The 24,356-nt window shown below is 58.4% G+C and overlaps 1 protein-coding gene and 2 long non-coding RNA genes across 5 annotated transcripts in view; 1 reads left to right on the top strand and 2 right to left on the bottom strand.

The window, feature by feature from the left end:
* The window catches only part of LOC139829590 (uncharacterized), a 43,129-nt gene extending 27,184 nt beyond the window's left edge, over window positions 1–15,945 (bottom strand). Inside the window, exons 1-2 of the long non-coding RNA XR_011742126.1 lie at window positions 15,897–15,945; window positions 14,436–14,704 (exon numbers count right to left, since the gene is read on the bottom strand). This is a non-coding gene — a long non-coding RNA (uncharacterized lncRNA). The remainder of the gene's footprint in view (window positions 1–14,435; window positions 14,705–15,896) is intronic.
* The window catches only part of LOC139825460 (dynein axonemal heavy chain 9-like), a 184,354-nt gene that overhangs the window by 31,967 nt on the left and 128,031 nt on the right, over window positions 1–24,356 (bottom strand). The window lies entirely within an intron of this gene.
* LOC139829576 (uncharacterized) lies at window positions 20,036–23,148 on the top strand. The gene is made up of 4 exons (XR_011742099.1): window positions 20,036–20,159; window positions 20,578–20,699; window positions 21,143–21,702; window positions 22,965–23,148. It is a non-coding gene; the product is annotated as an uncharacterized lncRNA (long non-coding RNA).

Here is a 24,356-nt window from a genome sequence, read left to right as displayed (position 1 = left end):
CCCTGGGGACAACTTGGGGTCCTGGGATGTCACAATGGGCCCTGGGGACAAAGGCGGTCCCCAGGATGTCACAATAAGCCCTGGGGACAAGGGGGGTCCCCAGGATGTCACAATGGGCACTGGGGACAAAGGGGGTACCCACGGTGTCACTATAGGCCCTGGGGACAACGGGGGGTCCCCACGGTGCCACGATGGGCCCTGGGGACAAGGGGGTCCCCAGGATGTTCACAATGGGCCCTGGAGACAATGGGGTGTCCCCAGGATGTCACAATGGGCCCTGGGGACAAAGAGGGTCCCCAGGATGTCACAATCGGCCCTGGGCACAAAGGGGGGTGCACATGGTGTCAAAATGGGCCCTGGGGACAAAGGGCATCCCCAGGGTGTCACAGTGGGCCCTGGGGACAAAGTGGTCCCCATGGTATCAGAATGGGCCCTGGGGACAAAGAGGGGTGCCCTGAATGTCACAATGGGCCCTGAGGACAAAGGGGGGTCCCCAGGATGTCGCAATGGGCCTTGGGGACAATGGGGGGTCCTAGGATGTCACAATGGGCCCGAGTGACAAATGGGGTCTCCATGGTGTCACAATGGGCCCTGAAGACAAAGGGGGTCCCCTGAATGTCACAATGGGCCCTGAGGACAATGGGGGTTCCTGGAACGTCACAATGGGCCCTGGGGAGAAAGGGAGGTCCCCAGGATGTCACAATGGGCCCTGGAGACAATTGGGGGTTTTGGGATGTCACGATGGGCTCTGACGACAAGGGGAGGTGCCCATGGTGTCACAATGGGTCCTCAGTGACAAGGGGGGTCCCTATAGTGTCACAATGGGCTCTGCAGACAATGGGGGGTCCTGGGATGTCACAATGGGCACCAGTGACAAAGGGGGTCCTCATGGTGCCACAATGGGCCCTGGGGAGTAAGTGGGGTCCTGGGATGTCACAATGGGTCCTGGGGACAAAGGGTGATCCTTTGATGTCACAAGGGGCCCTGGAGGCAAGGGGGTCCCCAGGATGTTACAATGGGCCCTGGGCACAAAGGGGGGTCCCCATAGTGTCACAATGGGTCCCCAGTGACAAGGGGGTCCCCACGGTGCCACGATGGGCCCTGGGGACAAGAGGGGGTCCCCATGGTGTCACAATGGACCCTGGGGTCAAAGGGGGTTCCCAGGACATCACAATGGGCTCTGGGGACAATGGGGATCCTGGGACATCACAATGAGCCCTGGGGACAAGGGGGGGTCCTGGGACGTCACAATGGGTCCTGGGGACAAAGCGGTTCCCCAGGATGTCACAATGGGCCCCGGGGACAAAGCAGGGTCCTGGGACGTCACAATGGGCCCTGGAGACAAAGGGATTCCCCAGGATGTCACAATGGGCCCTGGGGACAAAGGGGGTCCCCACAGTGTCACAATGGTCCCTGGGGACAAAGGAGATCCCCACAGTGTCACAATGGGCCCAGGGGACAAAAGGGGGACCCCAGGATGTCACAATGGGCCCAGGGGACAATGGGGGGTCCTGGGACGTTATAATGGGCCCTCGGGAAAAAGGGGGTCCACATGGTGCCACAATGGGCCCTGGGGACAACGGGGGGTCCCCAGGATGTCGCAATGGGCCTTGGGGACAATGGGGGGTCCTAGGATGTCACAATGGGCCCGAGTGACAAATGGGGCCTCCATGGTGTCACAATGGGCCCTGAAGACAAAGGGGGTCCCCTGAATGTCACAATGGGCCCTGAGGACAATGGGGGTTCCTGGAACGTCACAATGGGCCCTGGGGAGAAAGGGAGGTCCCCAGGATGTCACAATGGGCCCTGGAGACAGTTGGGGGTTTTGGGATGTCACGATTGGCTCTGACGACAAGGGGAGGTGCCCATGGTGTCACAATGGGTCCTCAGTGACAAGGGGGGTCCCTATAGTGTCACAATGGGCTCTGCAGACAATGGGGGGTCCTGGGATGTCACAATGGGCACCAGTGACAAAGGGGGTCCTCATGGTGCCACAATGGGCCCTGGAGACAAAGGGATTCCCCAGGATGTCACAATGGGCCCTGGGGACAAAGGGGGTCCCCACAGTGTCACAATGGTCCCTGGGGACAAAGGAGATCCCCACAGTGTCACAATGGGCCCAGGGGACAAAAGGGGGACCCCAGGATGTCACAATGGGCCCAGGGGACAATGGGGGGTCCTGGGACGTTATAATGGGCCCTCGGGAAAAAGGGGGTCCACATGGTGCCACAATGGGCCCTGGGGACAACGGGGGTCCCAGGATGCCACAATGGACACTGGGGACAAGGGGGTCCCCAGGATGTCACAATGGGCCCTGGGGACAACGGTGGCTCCTGGGATGTCACAATGGGCCCTGGGGACACAGGTGGTCCCCAGGATGTCACAATGGGCCCTGGGGACAAAGTGGGGTCCTAAGATGTCACAATGGGCACTGGGGACAAAGGGGGTCCCCATGGTGCCACAATGGGCCTTGGGGACAATGGGGTCTCCCCAGGATGTCACAATGGGCCTTGGGGACAAAGGGGTGTCCCCTGAATGTGCATAATGGGCCCTGGGGACAAAGGGTGGTCGCCGGGATGTCTCAGTGGGCCCTGGGGACAATGGGGTGTCCTGGGATGTCACAATGGGCCCCAGTGACAAATGGGGTCTCCACGGTGTCACAATGGGCCCTGGAGTAAAGGGGGGTCCCCAGGATGTCACAATAGTCCCTGGGGACAAAGAGGAGTCCCCTGAATGTCATAATGGGCCCTGAGGACAAGGAGGGTCTCCACGGTGTCACAATGGGCCCTGGGGACAATGGGGGGTCCTGGGATGTCACAATAGGCCCTGGGGACAAAGGGGGTCCCCATGATTTCACAATGGGCCCAGGGGACAATGGGGCATCCTGGGACGTCACAATGGGCCCTGGGGACAAAGGGGGTCCCCATGGTGTCACAATGGCCCTGGGGATAAAGGGGGACCCCAAGATGTGTATAATGGGGCCTGGGGACAATGGGGGGTCCTGGGATGTCACAATGGGCTCTGGGGACAATAGGGGGTCCTGGGACGTCACAATGGGCCCTGGAGAAAAGGGGGGGTCCTGGGATGTCACAATAGGCCCTGGGGACAAAGGGGGTCTTCAGGATGTCACAATGGGCCCGGGGGACAAAGGGGGTCCCCAGGATATCACAATGGGCCCTGGGGACAAAGAGGGGTCCACAGGATGTGCACAATGGGCCCTGGGGACAAAGGGGGCTCCCCAGGATATCACAATGGGCTCTGGTGACATAGGGGTCCCCAGGATGTCACAACGGGTCCTGGGGACAAGGGGGGTCCCAAGGATGTCACAATGGGCACTGGAGACAAAGGGGGGGTCCCCACGGTGCCACGATGGGCCCTGGGGACAAGGGGGTCCCCAGGATGTAACAATGTGCCCTTGGGACAATGGGGGCTCCTGCGATGTCACAATGGGCCATGGGGACAAAGGGAGGCCCCAGGATGTCACAATGGACCCTGGGGACAAAAGGGGTCCCCGGGATGTCACAATGGGCCCAGGGGACAACGAAGCATCCTGGGACGCCACAATGGGCCCGGGGAAAAAGGGGGGTCCCCAGGTTGTTCACAATGGGCCCTGGGGACAATGGGGGTCCTGGGATGTCACAATGAACCCTAGGGACAAAGGGGGTCCCCAGGATGTCACAATGGGCCCTGGGGATAAAGGGGACTCCCCAGGATGTCACAATAGGCCCTGGGGACAAAGGGGGTCCCCAGGATGTCACAACGGGCCCTGGGTACAAGGGGGGTCCCACCCTGTCACAATGAGCACTGGGGACAAAGGGGGTCCCCAGGATGTCACAATGGGCACTGGAGACAAAGGGGGGGTCTCCACGGTGCCACAATGGGCCCTGGGGACAAGAGGGTCCCCACGGTTTCACAATGGGCCCTGGGGACAAGGGGGATCCCCGCCCTGTCACAATGGGCCCTGGGGCCAAAGGGATCCCCAGGATGTCACAATGGGCCCTGGGGACTGCGGGGGGTACTAGGATGTCACAATGGGTCTTGGGGACAAAGGGGGTACCCAGGATGTCACAATGGGCCCTGGGGACAATGGGGGGTCCCTTGAAGGTCACAATGGGCCCATGGGACAAAGAGGGTGCCCACGGTGTCACTGTGGGCCCTGGCGACAAAGGGGGATCCCCAGGATGTCACAATGGGCCCCGGGGACAAAGTAAAATCCTGGAATGTCACAATGGTCCCCAGTGACAAAGGCGCTCCCCATGGTGCCACAATGGGCCCTGGGGACAAAGTGGGTCCCCAGGATTTCACAATGAGCACTGGGGACAAAGGGGGGTCCCAGGATGTCACAATGGGCCCTGGGGACAAGGGGGGGTTCCCATGGAGTCACAATGGGTCCTGGGGACAACGAGGCGTCCTGGGACGTCACAATGGGACTTGGGGACAAAGGGGGTCTTCCACAGTCTCACAATGGGCCCTAGAGACAAGGGGAGATCCCCAGGATGACACAATAGGCCCTGGGGACAAAGAGGAGTCCCCCTGAATGTCACAATGGGCCCTGGGGACAAGGGGGGTCCCCATGGTATCACAATAAGCCCTGGGGACAAAGTGGGGTCCTGGGATGTCACAACTGGCCCCAGTGACAAAGGGTGTCCCCATGGTGCCACAATGGGCCCTGGGGACAAAGAGGGTCCCCAGGATGTCACAATGGGCTTTGGGGACAAGGCGGGGTCCCCAGGATGTCACAATGGGGTCTTGGGACAAAGGGGGTCCCCAGGATGTCACAATGGTCCCTGGGGACAATGGGGGGTCCTGGGACGTCACAATGGGCCCTGGGGACAAGGGGGGTCCCCATGGTATCACAATAAGCCCTGGGGACAAAGTGGGGTCCTGGGATGTCACAATGGGCCCCGGTGACAAAGGGGGTCCCCGTGGTGCCACAATGTGCCCCTGGGACAAAGGGGGTCCCCAGAATGTCATAATGGGCACTGGGGACAAGGGGGGTCCCCAGGATGTCACAAGTAGCCCTGGGGATAAAGGGGGTCCCCATGGTGCCACAATGTGCCCCTGGGACAAAGGGGTCCCCAGGATGTCACAATAAGCCCTGGGGACAAGGGGGGTCCCCAGGATGTCAGAATGGGCCCTGGGGACAACGCGGGGTCCTGGGATGTCACAATGGGCCACGGGGACAAAGGCGATCCCCATGGTGTCACAATGGGCCCTGGGGACAAGGGGGTCCCCAGGATGTCACAATGGGCTCATGGGATAAAGGGGGTACCCACGGTGTCACTATAGGCCCTGGGGACAACGGGGGGTCCCCACGGTGCCACGATGGGTCGTGTGGACAAGGGGGTCCCCAGGATGTTCACAACGGGCCCTGAGGACAAAGGGGGTCCCCACGGTGTCACAATGGTCCCTGGGGACAACTTGGGGTCCTGGGATGTCACAATGGGCCCTGGGGACAAAGGCGGTCCCCAGGATGTCACAATAAGCCCTGGGGACAAGGGGGGTCCCCAGGATGTCACAATGGGCACTGGGGACAAAGGGGGTACCCACGGTGTCACTATAGGCCCTGGGGACAACGGGGGGTCCCCACGGTGCCACGATGGGCCCTGGGGACAAGGGGGTCCCCAGGATGTTCACAATGGGCCCTGGAGACAATGGGGTGTCCCCAGGATGTCACAATGGGCCCTGGGGACAAAGAGGGTCCCCAGGATGTCACAATCGGCCCTGGGCACAAAGGGGGGTGCACATGGTGTCAAAATGGGCCCTGGGGACAAAGGGCATCCCCAGGGTGTCACAGTGGGCCCTGGGGACAAAGTGGTCCCCATGGTATCAGAATGGGCCCTGGGGACAAAGAGGGGTGCCCTGAATGTCACAATGGGCCCTGAGGACAAAGGGGGGTCCCCAGGATGTCGCAATGGGCCTTGGGGACAATGGGGGGTCCTAGGATGTCACAATGGGCCCGAGTGACAAATGGGGTCTCCATGGTGTCACAATGGGCCCTGAAGACAAAGGGGGTCCCCTGAATGTCACAATGGGCCCTGAGGACAATGGGGGTTCCTGGAACGTCACAATGGGCCCTGGGGAGAAAGGGAGGTCCCCAGGATGTCACAATGGGCCCTGGAGACAATTGGGGGTTTTGGGATGTCACGATGGGCTCTGACGACAAGGGGAGGTGCCCATGGTGTCACAATGGGTCCTCAGTGACAAGGGGGGTCCCTATAGTGTCACAATGGGCTCTGCAGACAATGGGGGGTCCTGGGATGTCACAATGGGCACCAGTGACAAAGGGGGTCCTCATGGTGCCACAATGGGCCCTGGGGAGTAAGTGGGGTCCTGGGATGTCACAATGGGTCCTGGGGACAAAGGGTGATCCTTTGATGTCACAAGGGGCCCTGGAGGCAAGGGGGTCCCCAGGATGTTACAATGGGCCCTGGGCACAAAGGGGGGTCCCCATAGTGTCACAATGGGTCCCCAGTGACAAGGGGGTCCCCACGGTGCCACGATGGGCCCTGGGGACAAGAGGGGGTCCCCATGGTGTCACAATGGACCCTGGGGTCAAAGGGGGTTCCCAGGACATCACAATGGGCTCTGGGGACAATGGGGATCCTGAGACATCACAATGAGCCCTGGGGACAAGGGGGGGTCCTGGGACGTCACAATGGGTCCTGGGGACAAAGCGGTTCCCCAGGATGTCACAATGGGCCCCGGGGACAAAGCAGGGTCCTGGGACGTCACAATGGGCCCTGGAGACAAAGGGATTCCCCAGGATGTCACAATGGGCCCTGGGGACAAAGGGGGTCCCCACAGTGTCACAATGGTCCCTGGGGACAAAGGAGATCCCCACAGTGTCACAATGGGCCCAGGGGACAAAAGGGGGACCCCAGGATGTCACAATGGGCCCAGGGGACAATGGGGGGTCCTGGGACGTTATAATGGGCCCTCGGGAAAAAGGGGGTCCACATGGTGCCACAATGGGCCCTGGGGACAACGGGGGTCCCAGGATGCCACAATGGACACTGGGGACAAGGGTGTCTCCAGGATGTCACAATGGGCCCTGGGGACAACGGTGGCTCCTGGGATGTCACAATGGGCCCTGGGGACACAGGTGGTCCCCAGGATGTCACAATGGGCCCTGGGGACAAAGTGGGGTCCTAAGATGTCACAATGGGCACTGGGGACAAAGGGGGTCCCCATGGTGCCACAATGGGCCTTGGGGACAATGGGGTCTCCCCAGGATGTCACAATGGGCCTTGGGGACAAAGGGGTGTCCCCTGAATGTGCATAATGGGCCCTGGGGACAAAGGGTGGTCGCCGGGATGTCTCAGTGGGCCCTGGGGACAATGGGGTGTCCTGGGATGTCACAATGGGCCCCAGTGACAAATGGGGTCTCCACGGTGTCACAATGGGCCCTGGAGTAAAGGGGGGTCCCCAGGATGTCACAATAGTCCCTGGGGACAAAGAGGAGTCCCCTGAATGTCATAATGGGCCCTGAGGACAAGGAGGGTCTCCACGGTGTCACAATGGGCCCTGGGGACAATGGGGGGTCCTGGGATGTCACAATAGGCCCTGGGGACAAATGGGGTCCCCATGATTTCACAATGGGCCCAGGGGACAATGGGGCATCCTGGGACGTCACAATGGGCCCTGGCGACAAAGGGGGTCCCCATGGTGTCACAATGGCCCTGGGGATAAAGGGGGACCCCAGGATGTGTATAATGGGGCCTGGGGACAATGGGGGGTCCTGGGATGTCACAATGGGCTCTGGGGACAATAGGGGGTCCTGGGACGTCACAATGGGCCCTGGAGAAAAGGGGGGGTCCTGGGATGTCACAATAGGCCCTGGGGACAAAGGGGGTCTTCAGGATGTCACAATGGGCCCGGGGGACAAAGGGGGTCCCCAGGATGTCACAATAGGCCCTGGGGAAAAAGAGGGCTCCCCAGGATATCACAATGGGCCCTGGGGACAAAGAGGGGTCCACAGGATGTGCACAATGGGCCCTGGGGACAAAGGGGGCTCCCCAGGATATCACAATGGGCTCTGGTGACATAGGGGTCCCCAAGATGTCACAACGGGTCCTGGGGACAAGGGGGGTCCCAAGGATGTCACAATGGGCACTGGAGACAAAGGGGGGGTCCCCACGGTGCCACGATGGGCCCTGGGGACAAGGGGGTCCCCAGGATGTAACAATGTGCCCTTGGGACAATGGGGGCTCCTGCGATGTCACAATGGGCCCTGGGGACAAAGGGAGGCCCCAGGATGTCACAATGGACCCTGGGGACAAAAGGGGTCCCCGGGATGTCACAATGGGCCCAGGGGACAACGAAGCATCCTGGGACGCCACAATGGGCCCGGGGAAAAAGGGGGGTCCCCAGGTTGTTCACAATGGGCCCTGGGGACAATGGGGGTCCTGGGATGTCACAATGAACCCTAGGGACAAAGGGGGTCCCCAGGATGTCACAATGGGTCTTGGGGACAAAGGGGGTACCCAGGATGTCACAATGGGCCCTGGGGACAATGGGGGGTCCCTTGAAGGTCACAATGGGCCCATGGGACAAAGAGGGTGCCCACGGTGTCACAGTGGGCCCTGGCGACAAAGGGGGATCCCCAGGATGTCACAGTGGCCCCGGGTACAAAGTAAAATCCTGGAATGTCACAATGGTCCCCAGTGACAAAGGCGCTCCCCATGGTGCCACAATGGGCCCTGGGGACAAAGTGGGTCCCCAGGATTTCACAATGAGCACTGGGGACAAAGGGGGGTCCCAGGATGTCACAATGGGCCCTGGGGACAAGGGGGGGTTCCCATGGAGTCACAATGGGTCCTGGGGACAACGAGGCGTCCTGGGACGTCACAATGGGACTTGGGGACAAAGGGGGTCTTCCACAGTCTCACAATGGGCCCTAGAGACAAGGGGAGATCCCCAGGATGACACAATAGGCCCTGGGGACAAAGAGGAGTCCCCCTGAATGTCACAATGGGCCCTGGGGACAAGGGGGGTCCCCATGGTATCACAATAAGCCCTGGGGACAAAGTGGGGTCCTGGGATGTCACAACTGGCCCCAGTGACAAAGGGTGTCCCCATGGTGCCACAATGGGCCCTGGGGACAAAGAGGGTCCCCAGGATGTCACAATGGGCTTTGGGGACAAGGCGGGGTCCCCAGGATGTCACAATGGGGTCTTGGGACAAAGGGGGTCCCCAGGATGTCACAATGGTCCCTGGGGACAATGGGGGGTCCTGGGACATCACAATGGGCCCCGGGGACAAAGGCGGTCCCAGAGTGTCACAATAAGCCATGGGGACAAGGGGGGTCCCCAGGATGTCACAATGGGCACTGGGGACAAAGGGGGGTCCCCACGGTGCCATGATGGGCCCTGGCGACAAGGGCGTCCCCAGGATGTCACAATGGGCCCATGGGACAAAGGGGGTACCCATGGTGTCACAATGGGCTCTGGGGACAACTTGGGGTCCTGGGATGTCACAATGGCCCCCGGTGACAAAGGGGGTCCCCATGGTGCCACAATGTGCCCCTGGGACAAAGGGGGTCCCCAGAATGTCATAATGGGCACTGGGGACAAGGGGGGTCCCCAGGATGTCAGAATGGGCACTGGGGACAACGCGGGGTCCTGGGATGTCACAATGGGCCACGGGGACAAAGGCGATCCCCATGGTGTCACAATGGGCCCTGGGGACAAGGGGGTCCCCAGGATGTCACAATGGGCTCATGGGATAAAGGGGGTACCCACGGTGTCACTATAGGCCCTGGGGACAACGGGGGGTCCCCACGGTGCCACGATGGGCCCTGGGGACAAGGGGGTCCCCAGGATGTTCACAATGGGCCCTGGAGACAATGGGGTGTCCCCAGGATGTCACAATGGGCCCTGGGGACAAAGAGGGTCCCCAGGATGTCACAATCGGCCCTGGGCACAAAGGGGGGTGCACATGGTGTCAAAATGGGCCCTGGGGACAAAGGGCGTCCCCAGGATGTCACAGTGGGCCCTGGGGACAAAGTGGTCCCCATGGTATCAGAATGGGCCCTGGGGACAAAGAGGGGTGCCCTGAATGTCACAATGGGCCCTGAGGACAAAGGGGGGTCCCCAGGATGTCGCAATGGGCCTTGGGGACAATGGGGGGTCCTAGGATGTCACAATGGGCCCGAGTGACAAATGGGGTCTCCATGGTGTCACAATGGGCCCTGAAGACAAAGGGGGTCCCCTGAATGTCACAATGGGCCCTGAGGACAATGGGGGTTCCTGGAACGTCACAATGGGCCCTGGGGAGAAAGGGAGGTCCCCAGGATGTCACAATGGGCACTGGGGACAACGCGGGGTCCTGGGATGTCACAATGGGCCACGGGGACAAAGGCGATCCCCATGGTGTCACAATGGGCCCTGGGGACAAGGGGGTCCCCAGGATGTCACAATGGGCTCATGGGATAAAGGGGGTACCCACGGTGTCACTATAGGCCCTGGGGACAACGGGGGGTCCCCACGGTGCCACGATGGGTCGTGTGGACAAGGGGGTCCCCAGGATGTTCACAACGGGCCCTGAGGACAAAGGGGGTCCCCACGGTGTCACAATGGTCCCTGGGGACAACTTGGGGTCCTGGGATGTCACAATGGGCCCTGGGGACAAAGGCGGTCCCCAGGATGTCACAATAAGCCCTGGGGACAAGGGGGGTCCCCAGGATGTCACAATGGGCACTGGGGACAAAGGGGGTACCCACGGTGTCACTATAGGCCCTGGGGACAACGGGGGGTCCCCACGGTGCCACGATGGGCCCTGGGGACAAGGGGGTCCCCAGGATGTTCACAATGGGCCCTGGAGACAATGGGGTGTCCCCAGGATGTCACAATGGGCCCTGGGGACAAAGAGGGTCCCCAGGATGTCACAATCGGCCCTGGGCACAAAGGGGGGTGCACATGGTGTCAAAATGGGCCCTGGGGACAAAGGGCGTCCCCAGGATGTCACAGTGGGCCCTGGGGACAAAGTGGTCCCCATGGTATCAGAATGGGCCCTGGGGACAAAGAGGGGTGCCCTGAATGTCACAATGGGCCCTGAGGACAAAGGGGGGTCCCCAGGATGTCGCAATGGGCCTTGGGGACAATGGGGGGTCCTAGGATGTCACAATGGGCCCGAGTGACAAATGGGGTCTCCATGGTGTCACAATGGGCCCTGAAGACAAAGGGGGTCCCCTGAATGTCACAATGGGCCCTGAGGACAATGGGGGTTCCTGGAACGTCACAATGGGCCCTGGGGAGAAAGGGAGGTCCCCAGGATGTCACAATGGGCCCTGGAGACAATTGGGGGTTTTGGGATGTCACGATGGGCTCTGACGACAAGGGGAGGTGCCCATGGTGTCACAATGGGTCCTCAGTGACAAGGGGGGTCCCTATAGTGTCACAATGGGCTCTGCAGACAATGGGGGGTCCTGGGATGTCACAATGGGCACCAGTGACAAAGGGGGTCCTCATGGTGCCACAATGGGCCCTGGGGAGTAAGTGGGGTCCTGGGATGTCACAATGGGTCCTGGGGACAAAGGGTGATCCTTTGATGTCACAAGGGGCCCTGGAGGCAAGGGGGTCCCCAGGATGTTACAATGGGCCCTGGGCACAAAGGGGGGTCCCCATAGTGTCACAATGGGTCCCCAGTGACAAGGGGGTCCCCACGGTGCCACGATGGGCCCTGGGGACAAGAGGGGGTCCCCATGGTGTCACAATGGACCCTGGGGTCAAAGGGGGTTCCCAGGACATCACAATGGGCTCGGGGGACAATGGGGATCCTGGGACATCACAATGAGCCCTGGGGACAAGGGGGGGTCCTGGGACGTCACAATGGGTCCTGGGGACAAAGCGGTTCCCCAGGATGTCACAATGGGCCCCGGGGACAAAGCAGGGTCCTGGGACGTCACAATGGGCCCTGGAGACAAAGGGATTCCCCAGGATGTCACAATGGGCCCTGGGGACAAAGGGGGTCCCCACAGTGTCACAATGGTCCCTGGGGACAAAGGAGGTCCCCACAGTGTCACAATGGGCCCAGGGGACAAAAGGGGGACCCCAGGATGTCACAATGGGCCCAGGGGACAATGGGGGGTCCTGGGACGTTATAATGGGCCCTCGGAAAAAAGGGGGTCCACATGGTGCCACAATGGGCCCTGGGGACAACGGGGGTCCCAGGATGCCACAATGGACACTGGGGACAAGGGGGTCCCCAGGATGTCACAATGGGCCCTGGGGACACAGGTGGTCCCCAGGATGTCACAACGGGCCCTGGGGACAAAGTGGGGTCCTAAGATGTCACAATGGGCACTGGGGACAAAGGGGGTCCCCATGGTGCCACAATGGGCCTTGGGGACAATGGGGTCTCCCCAGGATGTCACAATGGGCCTTGGGGACAAAGGGGTGTCCCCTGAATGTGCATAATGGGCCCTGGGGACAAAGGGTGGTCGCCGGGATGTCTCAGTGGGCCCTGGGGACAATGGGGGGTCCTGGGATGTCACAATGGGCCCCAGTGACAAAGGGGGTCTTCATGGTGCGACAACGAGCTCTGGGGATAAAGGGGGGTCTCCAGGATGTCACAATGGGCCCAAGTGATGAGTCCCCACAGTGCCACTATGGGCCCTGGAGACAAGGGGGGTCCCCAGGATGTCACGATGGGGCCTGGGGACAACGAGGGGTCCTGGGACGTCACAATGAGCCCTGGGGAAAAAGGGTGGTCCCCATGATGTCACAATGGGCACTGGAGACAGTGGGGGGTCCTGGGATGTCACAATGGGCCCTGGGGACAAAGTAAGGTCCTCGGCTGTCACAATGAGCCCTGAGGACAAGGGGGGTCCCCAGAATTTCACAATGAGCACTGGGGACAAAGTGGGGTCCTGGGATGTCAAAATGGGCCCTGGGGAAAAAGGGGGTCCCTTAATTGTCACAATGGGCCCTGGGGACAAGGGGGGTCCCTTAATTGTCACAATGGGCCCTGGGGACAAAGTGGGGTCCTGGAATGTCACAATGGGCCCAGAGGACAAAGGGGGTCCCCATGGTGCCACAGTGGGCCCTGGGGACAAAGGGGGTCCTGAGACGTCACAATGGGCCCTGGGGAAAAGGCGGGGTCCCCACGGTGTCACAATGGGCCCTGGGGACAATGGGGGGTCCTGGGATGTCACAATGGGCCCCAGTGACAAAGGGGGTCCCCATGGTGCGACAACGAGCTCTGGGGATAAAGGGGGTCTCCAGGATGTCACAATGGGCCCTGGGGACAAAGGAAGTCCCCAGAATGCCACAATGGGTCCTGGAAAGAAGTGGGGTCCCCACGGTGTCACAATGGGCCTTGGGGACAAAGGGGGGTCCCCAGGATGTCACAATGGGCCCCGGGGACAAAGGGGTCCCCAGGATGTCACAATGGGTACTGGGGACAAAGGCGGGGTCCCCATGGTGTCACAATGGACCCAAGTGACAGGACGAGTCCCCACAGTACCACTATGGGCCCTGGAGACCAGGGGGTTCCCCGGATTTCACAATGGGCCCTGGGGACAAGGGGGGTCCCCAGGATGTCACAATGGGCACTGGGGACAACGAGGGGTCCTGGGACGTCACAATGAGCCCTGGGGAGAAAGGGGGGTCCCCACCCTGTCAGAAGGGACCCTGGGGACAAGGTGGGGTCCTGGGATGTCACAATGGGCCCTGGGGACAAAGGGGGTGTCCATGGTGCCACAATGGGCCCTGGGGACTAGGGGGTGGGGGGGTCCCCTCGGTGCCACGATGGGCCCTGGGGACAAGGGGGTCCCCAGGATGTCACAATGGGCCCTGAGGACAAATTGGGGTTCTGGGATGTCACAATGGGCCCTGGGGACAAAGGGGGTCCCCAGAATGTCACAATGGGCCCTGGGGACATTTGGGGTCCCCAGAATGTCACAATGGGCCTTGGGGACAATGGGGGATCCTGAGACGTCACAATGGGCCCTGGGGACAAAGTGGGTCCCCATGGTGTCACAACACCCTGGGGACAATGCAGGGTCCCCAGGATGTCACAATGGCCCCTGGGGACATTAGGGGTCCCCACAGTTTCACGATCTTAACCCTTGACACCCCCCAACTACTGGGTCCTTAGGGTTACTCCCGGGTCCCTCCTGAACTGAATCCCCGCCCAAACTCCTGGGTCTGATAGAGGGCACGAACATTTTAAGGGTTAACAAAACATAATTGGGTGCCCACTAACGAGCCAACACTTTAGGGCTGAGCCACACGAGCCCTTAGTTCAGAGCTTTAGGTGAACTCATGGTAAGGAAACCAGAACCCAGCAGTGCCAGGATCAGGAGTTTTACGGCACCAGCTGTGAACTCGAGGGGACGAGAGAACCGAGATTTACAGCAAAAAGGGGGCGCCAGGCTGGGTTCAACCGACCTGGAGCTTGGGTCCCAGTCCATTCAACACAAGGAGCCAAACCTGAGGAAGCTGAAGGAGCCTTCATCCAAAGAGCCCTCCTCCAGAGCACCAGGTGGCGCCGCGCAGGCGAACAGGGGGCGTCCAGGCGGAGACTACGGCAGTGATGAGCGGGAAAGGTTCTGGATGTGTGCGGGCGCTCCGGGGTCGCTGGGACACGAGCACCTCGCTGTATTTAAATGCAGCTCCTGCCGCTCGGAGCGGCGCACGAGGGGTGGAACCATCGCTCCCCTTGCGCCCGACGGCGAAACGAACGCAGCTGCTCTGGAGCCCTGCGGGGTGTGAAGGTTCATGGCTCCGGAGGCTGTAAAGTTGTTTCTGCGCCTCCGTTCCCCTCATGGCCCCCCCATTCCCTTCACACCGACCCTCAATCCACCCCCCACCCGACCCCCAGCTCCCCCCCCACCCCGACCCCCAGCTCCCCCCCCCCACCCCGACCCCCAATCCACCCCCCACCCGACCCCCAATCCACCCCCCACCCCGACCCCCCAATGCCCCCCAGTTCCTCCCCAGACTGACCCCCAATGCCCCCTCACACCGACCCCCACGGCCGCCCCCGCACACCAACCCCCCAATTCCCCCCTCAAACACCGACCCTCAATCCCCCCCGGGACCCTAATTCCCCCTCGCACCGACCCCCAACGCCCCCCACACCAACCCCTAATGCCCCTCACATCGACCCCCAAATCCTCCCCACACTGACCCCTCAAATCCTCCCCAGACCGAGCCCCAACTTTCCCCCCACACCGAGCCCCAATTCCCCCCACACTGACCCCCAATGTCCCCCCCCCACGCCAGACCCCAATTCCCCCCCACACCGACCCCCAATTCCCCCCACACTGATCCCCAATGCCCCCCCCCACACCGACCCCCAATTCCTCCCCAGACTGACCCCCAATCCCCCCTCACACCGACCCCCAAGGCCCCCCCTGCACTGACCCCCCCACACCGACCCCCCAATTCCCCCCTCAAACACCGACCCCCAGTGCCCCCCCACTGGACCCTAATTCCCCCTCGCACCGACCCCCAATGCCCCCCCACACACTGACCCCCAGTTCCTGCCCCCCACACCAACCCCTAATGCCCCTCACATCGACCCCCAAATCCTCCCCACACTGACCCCTCAAATCCTCCCCACACAAACCCCCAACTTCCCCCCCCACCGACCCCCAATTCCCCCTCACACCGACCCCCAAGCCCCCCCCACCGATCCCCAATTCCTCCCCACACCGACCCCCAATGTCCCGCTCACACCGACCCCCAGTTCCTCCCCCACACCGCCCCCCAATTCCCCCCTCACACCGACCCCAAATCCCCACCCCCACACTGCCCCCCAAATCCCCCCCTCACACCGACCCCCAATGTCCCCCCCCGGCCCCCCAATGCCCCTCACACCGACCCCAATTCCTCCCCCCACACCGACCCCCAATGCCCCTCCCGCCGACCCCCAGCTCCCCTCACAACCTCCACCAAAACGGCGGCGCCTCCCTCTTCTCCCTCCCGCCTTTTCCCGCCACACACCCCCGGCACGTGACGCCGGCGAGGGGGCGTGGCCGGCGGCGAGGGGGCGTGGCCGCGGCGCCGGCGGGCGGGAAGCGCCGGGGCGGGAAACGCCGGGTTGGGAGATCGCGTCCCCTCGGGTCCCTCGTGTCTCTTCATGTCCCATCGCGTCCCCTCGGGTCCCTCGTGTCCCTTCATGTCCCATCGTGTCCCCTCGCGTCCCTCGGGTCCCTTCATCGTCCCCTCGGGTCCCTCGGGTCCCCTCGTGTCCCCTCATCTCCTCAGCACCCCCGCTGGAGCCCGCCCGTCCCTCCCCTCCAGGAGAGACCCCGGGGCTGGGGCAGATCCGCCATCAATCCCCCCACAGACTTTTTCCCTCTTTCCTCCCCCTCTTCCCTCTTTTGCCCCCTTTTCCCCCTTTATCCCTCTTTCCCCCCTTTTTCCCTTTCCCCCCCTTTTTCCCTCTTTTTCCTCTTTCCCCCCCTTTCTCCTCTTTCCCCTCTTGCCCCCCTTTTCTCTCTTCCCCCTTTATCCCTCTTCCCCTCTTTTTCCCTCTTTCCCCTCTTTTCCCCCCTTTTTCCTCTTTCCCCTCTTTCCCTTTTTCCCTCTTTCCCCTCTTTTCCCCCCTTTATCCCTCTTTCCCCTCTTTTTCACTTCCCCCCTTTCACCCCCTTTTCCGTCTTTTCCCCCTTTTCCCTCTTTCCCCCCTTTTTCCATATTTTTCCTCTTTCCCCCTTTATCCCTGTTTCCCCCTTTTTCCCTCTTTCCCCCTTTTTTCCTTCTTCCCCTCTTTCCCCCCTTTTCCCTCTTTTTCCTCTTTCCCCCCTTTTCCCCCCTCTTCCCCTCTTCCCCCCTTTTCCCTCTTTCCTCCCTTTTTCCCTCTTCCCCTCTTTCCCCCCTTTTCCCTCTTTTTCCTCTTCCCCCCCTTTCCCCCCCTTTTCCCTCTTTTTCCTCTTCCCCCCTTTCCCCCCCTTTTTCCCTCTTCCCCCTTTTCCCCCTTTTTTCCTTCTTTCCCTCCTTTTCCCTCTTCCCCTCTTTCCCCCCTTTCCCCCTCTTTTTCCTCTTTCCCCCTTTCCCCCCTCTTCCCCTTTTCCCCCCTTTTTCCCTCTTTCCCCCCTTTCCCCCTCTTCCCCTCTTTCCTCCCTTTTTCCCCCTTTTCCCTCCCTCCCCCTTTTCCCTTTTCCCCCCCTTTTCCCTCTTCCCCCGTTTCCCTCTCCCGTTTTCCCGTCCCTCCTCCCATTCCCGTGCAGCCCAACCCCTTCCCCCCTTTTCCCCAGAGCAGTTTTCATACAGATCCCCCCTTTCCCCCCAGCCCCGAACCCCCGGGGGTTTCTCAGCATCAGCAGCCACTTCACTCCCCCCAATTTAACTCTTTGTGTCCCTTTTCCAGGCTCTTTGGGAGCCCGGGTGTCCCGGGGCCGCTCTGGTTTTTGCTCCGGGGTGTTTGGAGCCCGGTGACCATGGACCTGTTTCCCTTGGGCGACGAGCTGCGTGGCTTTGCCCAGAGCCCCGGGCTGCTCTGCGGGGAAGCGCTGGAGCCCGACCTGGAGCCCAGTCTGAGCCTGGAGCCCGACCTGGAGCCCAACCTGAGCCTGGAGCCCGACCTGAGCCTGGAGCCCGACCTGGAGCCCAACCTGAGCCTGGAGCCCGACCTGAGCCTGGAGCCCGACCTGGAGCCCAACCTGAGCCTGGAGCCCAACCTGAGCCTGGAGCCCAACCTGAGCCTTGAGCTCAGTATTTACTACTGATCAGTATTTAGTAATGATGGTCAGTATTTATTAATGATGATCAGTATTTATTAATGGTGATCAGTAATTATTAATAACGGCTAGTATTTATTAATGATGCTCAGTATTTATTAATGATGGTCAGTATTTATTAATGACGATCAGTATTAGTGGTGATCAGTAATTATTAATAACGGTATTTATTAATGACGCTCAGTATTTATTAATGATGGTCAGTATTTATTAATGACGATCAGTATTAGTGGTGATCAGTAATTATTAATAACGGTATTTATTAATGACGATCAGTATTTATTAATGATGGTCAGTATTTATTAGGGACAATCAGCATTTATTAATGATGGTCAGTATTTATTAATGACGATCAGCATTATTAATAAGGATCAATATTTATTAATGGTGATCAGTATTTATTAATAACGACCAGTGTTTATTAGTGATGGTCAGTATTTATTAATGGTGATCAGTATTTATTAATGATGGTCAGTATTTATTAAGGACGATCAGTATTTATTAATGGTGATCAGTAATTATTAATAACAGTCAGTATTTATTAATGACGATCACTATTTATTAATGATGGTCAGTATTTATTAATGACGATCAGTATTATTAATGATGATCATTATTTATTAATGATGATCAGTATTTATTAATAACAATCAGTATTTATTAGTGACAGTCAGCATTTATTAAGGACAGTCAGTATTTATGAATGGTGGTTAGTATTTATTAAGGACAGTCAGTATTTATTAATGATAGTCAGTATTTATTAAGGACAATCAGTATTTATTAATGATGGTCAGTTTTTATTAATGGTGATCAGTATTTATTAATAAGGATCAGTATTAATGATGATCAGTATTTATTAATGATGGTCAGTATTTATTAATGACAATCGGCATTATTAATAAGGATCAATATTTATTAATGGTGATCATTTATTAATAACGATCAGTATTTATTAGTGATGGTCAGTATTTATTAATGGCGATCAGTATTTATTAATGATGGTCAGTATTTATTAATAGCGATCAGTATTTATTAATGACAATCAGTATTTATTAATGACGGTCAGTATTTATTAATAACGATTGGTATTTATTAATGATGATCAGTATTTATTAATGATGGTCAGTATTTATTAATGATGATCAGCAATATGAATAAGGATCAATATTTATTAATGGTGATCAGCATTTATTAATAATGATCAGTATGTATTAATAACGATCAGTATTAATGATAACCAGTATTTATTAATGATGGTCAGTATTTATTAATGGCGATCAGTATTTATTAATAACGATCAGTATTAATGATGATCAGTATTCATTAATGATGATCAGTATTTATTAATGACAATCAGCATTATTAATAAAGACCAATATTTATTAATGGTGATCAGCATTTATTAATAATGATCAGTATTTATTAATGATGGTCGGTATTTATTAACGGCGATCAGTATTTATTAAGGATGATCAGTATTTACTAATGACGGTCAGTATTTATTAACGGTGGCTGGTATTTATCAACAATCGGTATTGATTAACGGTCGCTATCTATTAATGATGAGCATTTATTAACGGCAGAGCAACCCCTGCCCGCCACCGTTGCTTCTCTCGTGCAGGGTGGGAACATCTACCGCCTGCCGACCGCGGCTGGGAGGAAAACGCCTGCGCCGGGCGGTGAGTGAACCCGTGGGAGCTCGAGGGCACGTTTGCCTTAAATCCTTGTTATTTAACCCTTTTGGCTTGAAACCTTTGAGACCGAACGCCGATTGATTCCACCGGGCAAGCTCCACCTGCCTGGAGCTTCAGTGCCGACTACGCCATCTGTTCTAAAAGCGCCGCGGCTTTATCATGTTGATTTTTTTACCTATTTATCCTGATTTTTGTCACTTTAGCCACTTGGCGGCTGCTCCGGTTGAGGATGGCGGCGTCTCCATGTGCCGGAACCACGGGTGGTCGGTGGACGCCGAGAGGGGGCAGGTAACGGGCACCCATGGGTGCTGCTCATTGAGCGGGGATCTGAGCGAAGGCGGCGAGGGGGTTGGCGGTGCCGTTGAAGCCCTTTGCGGGGGTCGTTACCAAATTGTGCGTAACTGGATGATTTGTGAAAGTCGCTGCCGATTGAGTGGAGATGACGGGGTGAGAAAACGAGAAACAGGGAATCGCTGCGGTGTAAAGGTTCGCGTTGCGCGCTCCCGCCCGGTTCGGGTCGTGTTTAGCGTAGCGGGTTTTATTATCCTCGTTATATAATGGAGAAATAATTGGGAAGAGCAGTTTGCAAAGCGCTTTGATATCCTCCAGCGCCACTGACGCTCCCGGTTCCGTTTGTGCTCAGGTGCGCGACGCGGGCGATGCAAACACCGCGAAACCATCGTTGGGAGATGGAAACGGTGCCTCCGAACCCCCGACGCTGTCCGAAAACCCCCCTGGTGATCCCGGTGTTGGTTCCAGTGACAAGAAACAAGGTGGGTGAGGAGCACTTGGATGGTTGTGCGATGATTCGGCAACCGGCGGCGCCGGAGTCGCTTCCCGGAGCACCCGTGTGTGTGTCCCTGGCTGAACCAAGGGTGCTGCGTGCCCCAAAACCCCCCAAATTACACCCAAATAACGCTATGGGGACGCGCTCGGCGGCCGCTACCCCAGGGACGGGCTCTGGGAGGCTCCAGGCTCCCGCTGGGTTATTGATCCGAAATATGGAACCCGGCGATCGCCTCGAGTTGGGTGAAAGGGAGGAAGCATCAGCAGGACTGGTGGGTCCCCAGACCCCTCATTTTGGGGTTCGCCGCTTGCTTTTGAGCCAAAAAAGGAGGAAAAGCAGATAAACGCCCGTGTGATTTTGTGCGTTTTCCACCTTTAACCCTTTTCTCGTTCGATGTTGCCCAGATCACCGAAAATGAGTCTCTGGATGGGAAGATCTCGCAGCAAAAAGGCGACGGAGGCCGAAACCCCTCGTGATCCCGACACCGGGATTGAAGCGCTTTCTGCCGCCCCGCGGGGTTAATTCGGTGCGATGCGGATGTCCCCACGTAGCGCTTTGGGGGGAACACCCCGCTTTATGGTTGTGGTTTACGGGGGGTTTATCTCAACCCGGGCCGAGCGATCCCGGTGTAAAACCGCCCGGTGAACCCGGTTTGGGTTCGGCGTCCCCTCGCTGGTTTGTGGTGGCAAACGCAGAGCTTGTGCTCCCCAAAAACCCCCAAAATGGGTGATTTTGTGGAATATGGGATGGAAACAACCTCCCCAGGGTTTCGCTGTGATATCGGGTGTAAAAACCACCCGAGTGCTGCGATCAACTGCAAAACCCCATTGGGATGATCCATCAGCGACCGATTTCACCAAAACGATGGGAATTGGGACAATTTGTGGTTGTGACGCCGAGGAACGGTCTCGGCACGATGATTTTGATCCTGAGCGTTGCTTTTCCCCTCTATTTCTCAATATCCCGCAGGCAGAATGGACGGCGACTTGGGATTGTGCCTGGTGAAGGACGCCCCCAAAATCAGCGTCCGGCCGCGAGTCCCCAAACCACCAAAAACGGGCGCAAAACGGGTGCGTCGCGCTTTTCCTGCCCCTCGTTTGGCCCGCCAGGACCCATTGACGTCCATTCCGAACGGAACACGAGGCGCTGATGTCACCGGCGGCGCTGATGTCGCGGCGGAACCCCGGCAACGCTTTGTTGTTCCGAGCCCTCGCAGGGCGTCTCTCCCACTCTGCCGCGTCTCGGAGCGAATCCCTGTGGTTTTCGGCCGAACCGCGCGGTTTCGGTGCCGATCGGAGCACGATGATGCCGTGAGCGCTCAGAACGCCCCCGTCCCCCCCGCCGCGCCGCCGCGGTCCCCGTCACCGCCTCCCGTCCCCTCTCCAGGCAGATCAACGTGGGGAGCGGCTTCCAGGCGGAGCTGCCGGCCCTGCGCGACCCAGCGCAGGCGCAGCAGGACGAGGAGCGCGCGGAGCTGGTCTGGAAGCCCTGGGGGGACATGGACACCAACCCGCAGGCGCCCGACCCAGGTATCGCACGCATTGGGTGCCTGGCCCACCCCACCTGGGCCCCGGGGGGGTCGTCGCTGCTCTTGGGGCTCCCAACGCTGCCTTTTGGGTAGAAATAGTGACGTTTTTCCGTGTGTTTCTTGCACTCCGCTCCACCTGGTTGGCTCGTTTTCCGCTGTCCCGTATCGCGCCTTTTGTCCCCAAAACCCAACTTTTCCTTCTCGTATCGTACCCATTATCATGTCGCACCTTTTCTTGACCAAACCCAACGTTTCCATTGTCCTATCGCACCTTTTCTTGACAAAACCCAACTTTTCCTTGTTGTAGCGCGTCTTTTCTTGACATAAACCCAACTTTTCCTTCTCGTATCGTACCCATTGTTGTATCGCACCTTTTCTTGACGAAACCTGACGTTTCCATTGTCCTATCGCATCTTTTCTCAACAAAACCCAACTTTTCCTTGTCCTATCGCATTTTTTCTCAACAAAACCCAACTTTTCCTTGTCTTATCACGTCTTTTCTTGACAGAACCCAACGTTTCTGTTGTCCTATTGCATCTTTTCTTGACATACACCCAACTTTTCCTTGTCCTATTGGTTCTTATCTTGACCAACTCCAACTTTTCCTTGACCTATCGTGTCTTTTCTTGACAAAAGCCAACTTTTCCTTGTCCTGTTGTCTTTTCTTGACATAAACCCAACTTTTGCTTGTCCTATCGTGTCTTTTCTTGACATAAACCCAACTTTTGCTTGTCCTATCGTGTCTTTTCTTGACATAAACCCAACTTTTGCTTGTCCTATCGTGTCTTTTCTTGACAAAACCCAACGTTTCCATTGTCCTATCACGTCTTTTCTCAACAAAACCCAACTTTTCCTTGTCCTATCACACCTTTTCTTGACAAACCCCAACATTTCCTTTATCATATCGCATCTTTTCTTGACCAACTCCAACTTTTCCTTGAATCGTACCCATTGTCATATCACGCTTTTCCTTGAAAAACCCCAGCTTTTCCTTGTTGGATCCCATATTTCCACCCCCAAACCCCAACACCCCCATGTCACATCCCCCTTTCCCCCAACACCCCCATGTCACATCCCCCTTTCCCCAAACCCCAACACCCCCATGTCACATCCCCCTTTCCCCAAACCCCAACACCCCCATGTCACATCCCCCTTTCCCCCCCAAACCCCAACATCCCCACCTCATATCACCCCATTTCCCCCCCGAACCCCAACATCCCCATGTCCCATCAGCCCGTTTCCCCCACCCCGTGTCGGTTGCAGTGTTGACCCTGCTGTCCATGGCAAGCTCCAGCACCATCCCCGGGAGCTCCAGCACCGTCCCCGGGAGCTCCAGCGCCATCCCCAGGAGCTCCAACGCCATCCTCAGGAGCTCCAGTGCCGTCCCTGGGAGCTCCAGTGCCATCCTCGGGAGCTCCAGTGCCATCCCTGGAAACTCCAGCGCCATCCCCAGGAGCTCCAGTGCCATCCCCGGGAGCTCCAGTGCCATCCCTGGGAGCTCCAGTGCCATCCCTGGAAACTCGAGCGCCATCCCCGGGAGCTCCAGTGCCATCCCTGGGAGCTCCAGTGCCATCCTCGGGAGCTCCAGTGCTGTTCCCGGGAGCTCCAGTGCCGTCCCCGGGAGCTCCAGTGCCATCCTCGGGAGCTCCAGTGCCATCCCTGGGAGCTCCAGTGCTGTTCCTGGGAGCTCCAGTGCCGTCCCCGGGAGCTCCAGTGCCATCCCCAGGAGCTCCAGTGCCATCCCCGGGAGCTCCAGTGCCATCCTCGGGAGCTCCAGTGCCATCCTCGGGAGTGTGTGTGAAGATTGAGGAGAAAGCAGCTGAAATGGAGATGCCGGAGCCAGAGCCGCAGGCCGGGACTGAGCCACCACCAAAGTGCCTGAATATTGAGGAGAAACCAGCTAAAATGGAGATTGTGGTGCCAGCACCAGAGCCACCGGCCGGGACCGAGCCGCCCCCAAAATGCGTTAAAATTGAGGAGAAAGCAGCTGAAATGGTGATTGTGGCACTGGAGCTGCAGGTGGGGACCGAGCCGCCCCCAAAATGCTTTGAAATCAAGGAGAAACCAGGTGAAATGGCGATGCCGGAGTCGGAGCTGCAAGCTGGGATGGAGCCGCCCCCAAAGCGCCTGAAAATTGAGGAGGAACCAGCCGAAACGGTGATTGCGGCACCGGAGCCACGGGCCGGGACCGAGCCGCCCCTGAAGCACTTGGAAATTGAGAAACCAACCGAAATGGCGATTGTGACGCCGGAACCGCCGGCTGAGACCGAGCCACCACCAAAATGCATGAAAATAGAGGAGAAACCAACCGAAATGGCGATGCTGGAGCCGCAGGCCGGGACCAAGCCACCCCTGAAGCGCTTAAGAATTGAAGGGGAACCAGCCGAAATGGTGATCCCGGAGCCGCAGGCCGGGACCGAGCCGCCCCTGAAGCGCTTTAAAATTGAGGAGAAACCAGCTGAAATGGTGATTGCAGCGCTGGTGCTGGAGCCGCAGGCCGGGACCAAGCAGCCCCCAAAACGCTGGAGAATTGAGGACAAACCATCCGAAATGGCGATGCCGGAGCCGCAAGCCGGGACCGAGCCGCCCCCGAAGCGCCTTAAAATCAAGGAACCAGCCGAAATGGGGATCGCGGCGCCGGAGCAGCGCCCGGGG

This window comes from Patagioenas fasciata, chromosome 21, assembly GCF_037038585.1.
Source record: "Patagioenas fasciata isolate bPatFas1 chromosome 21, bPatFas1.hap1, whole genome shotgun sequence".
Taxonomy (NCBI): Eukaryota; Metazoa; Chordata; class Aves; order Columbiformes; family Columbidae; genus Patagioenas; species Patagioenas fasciata.
The sequence above is the reverse complement of the archived record's forward strand: the minus strand, read 5'-3'. Positions and strand labels throughout refer to the sequence as shown.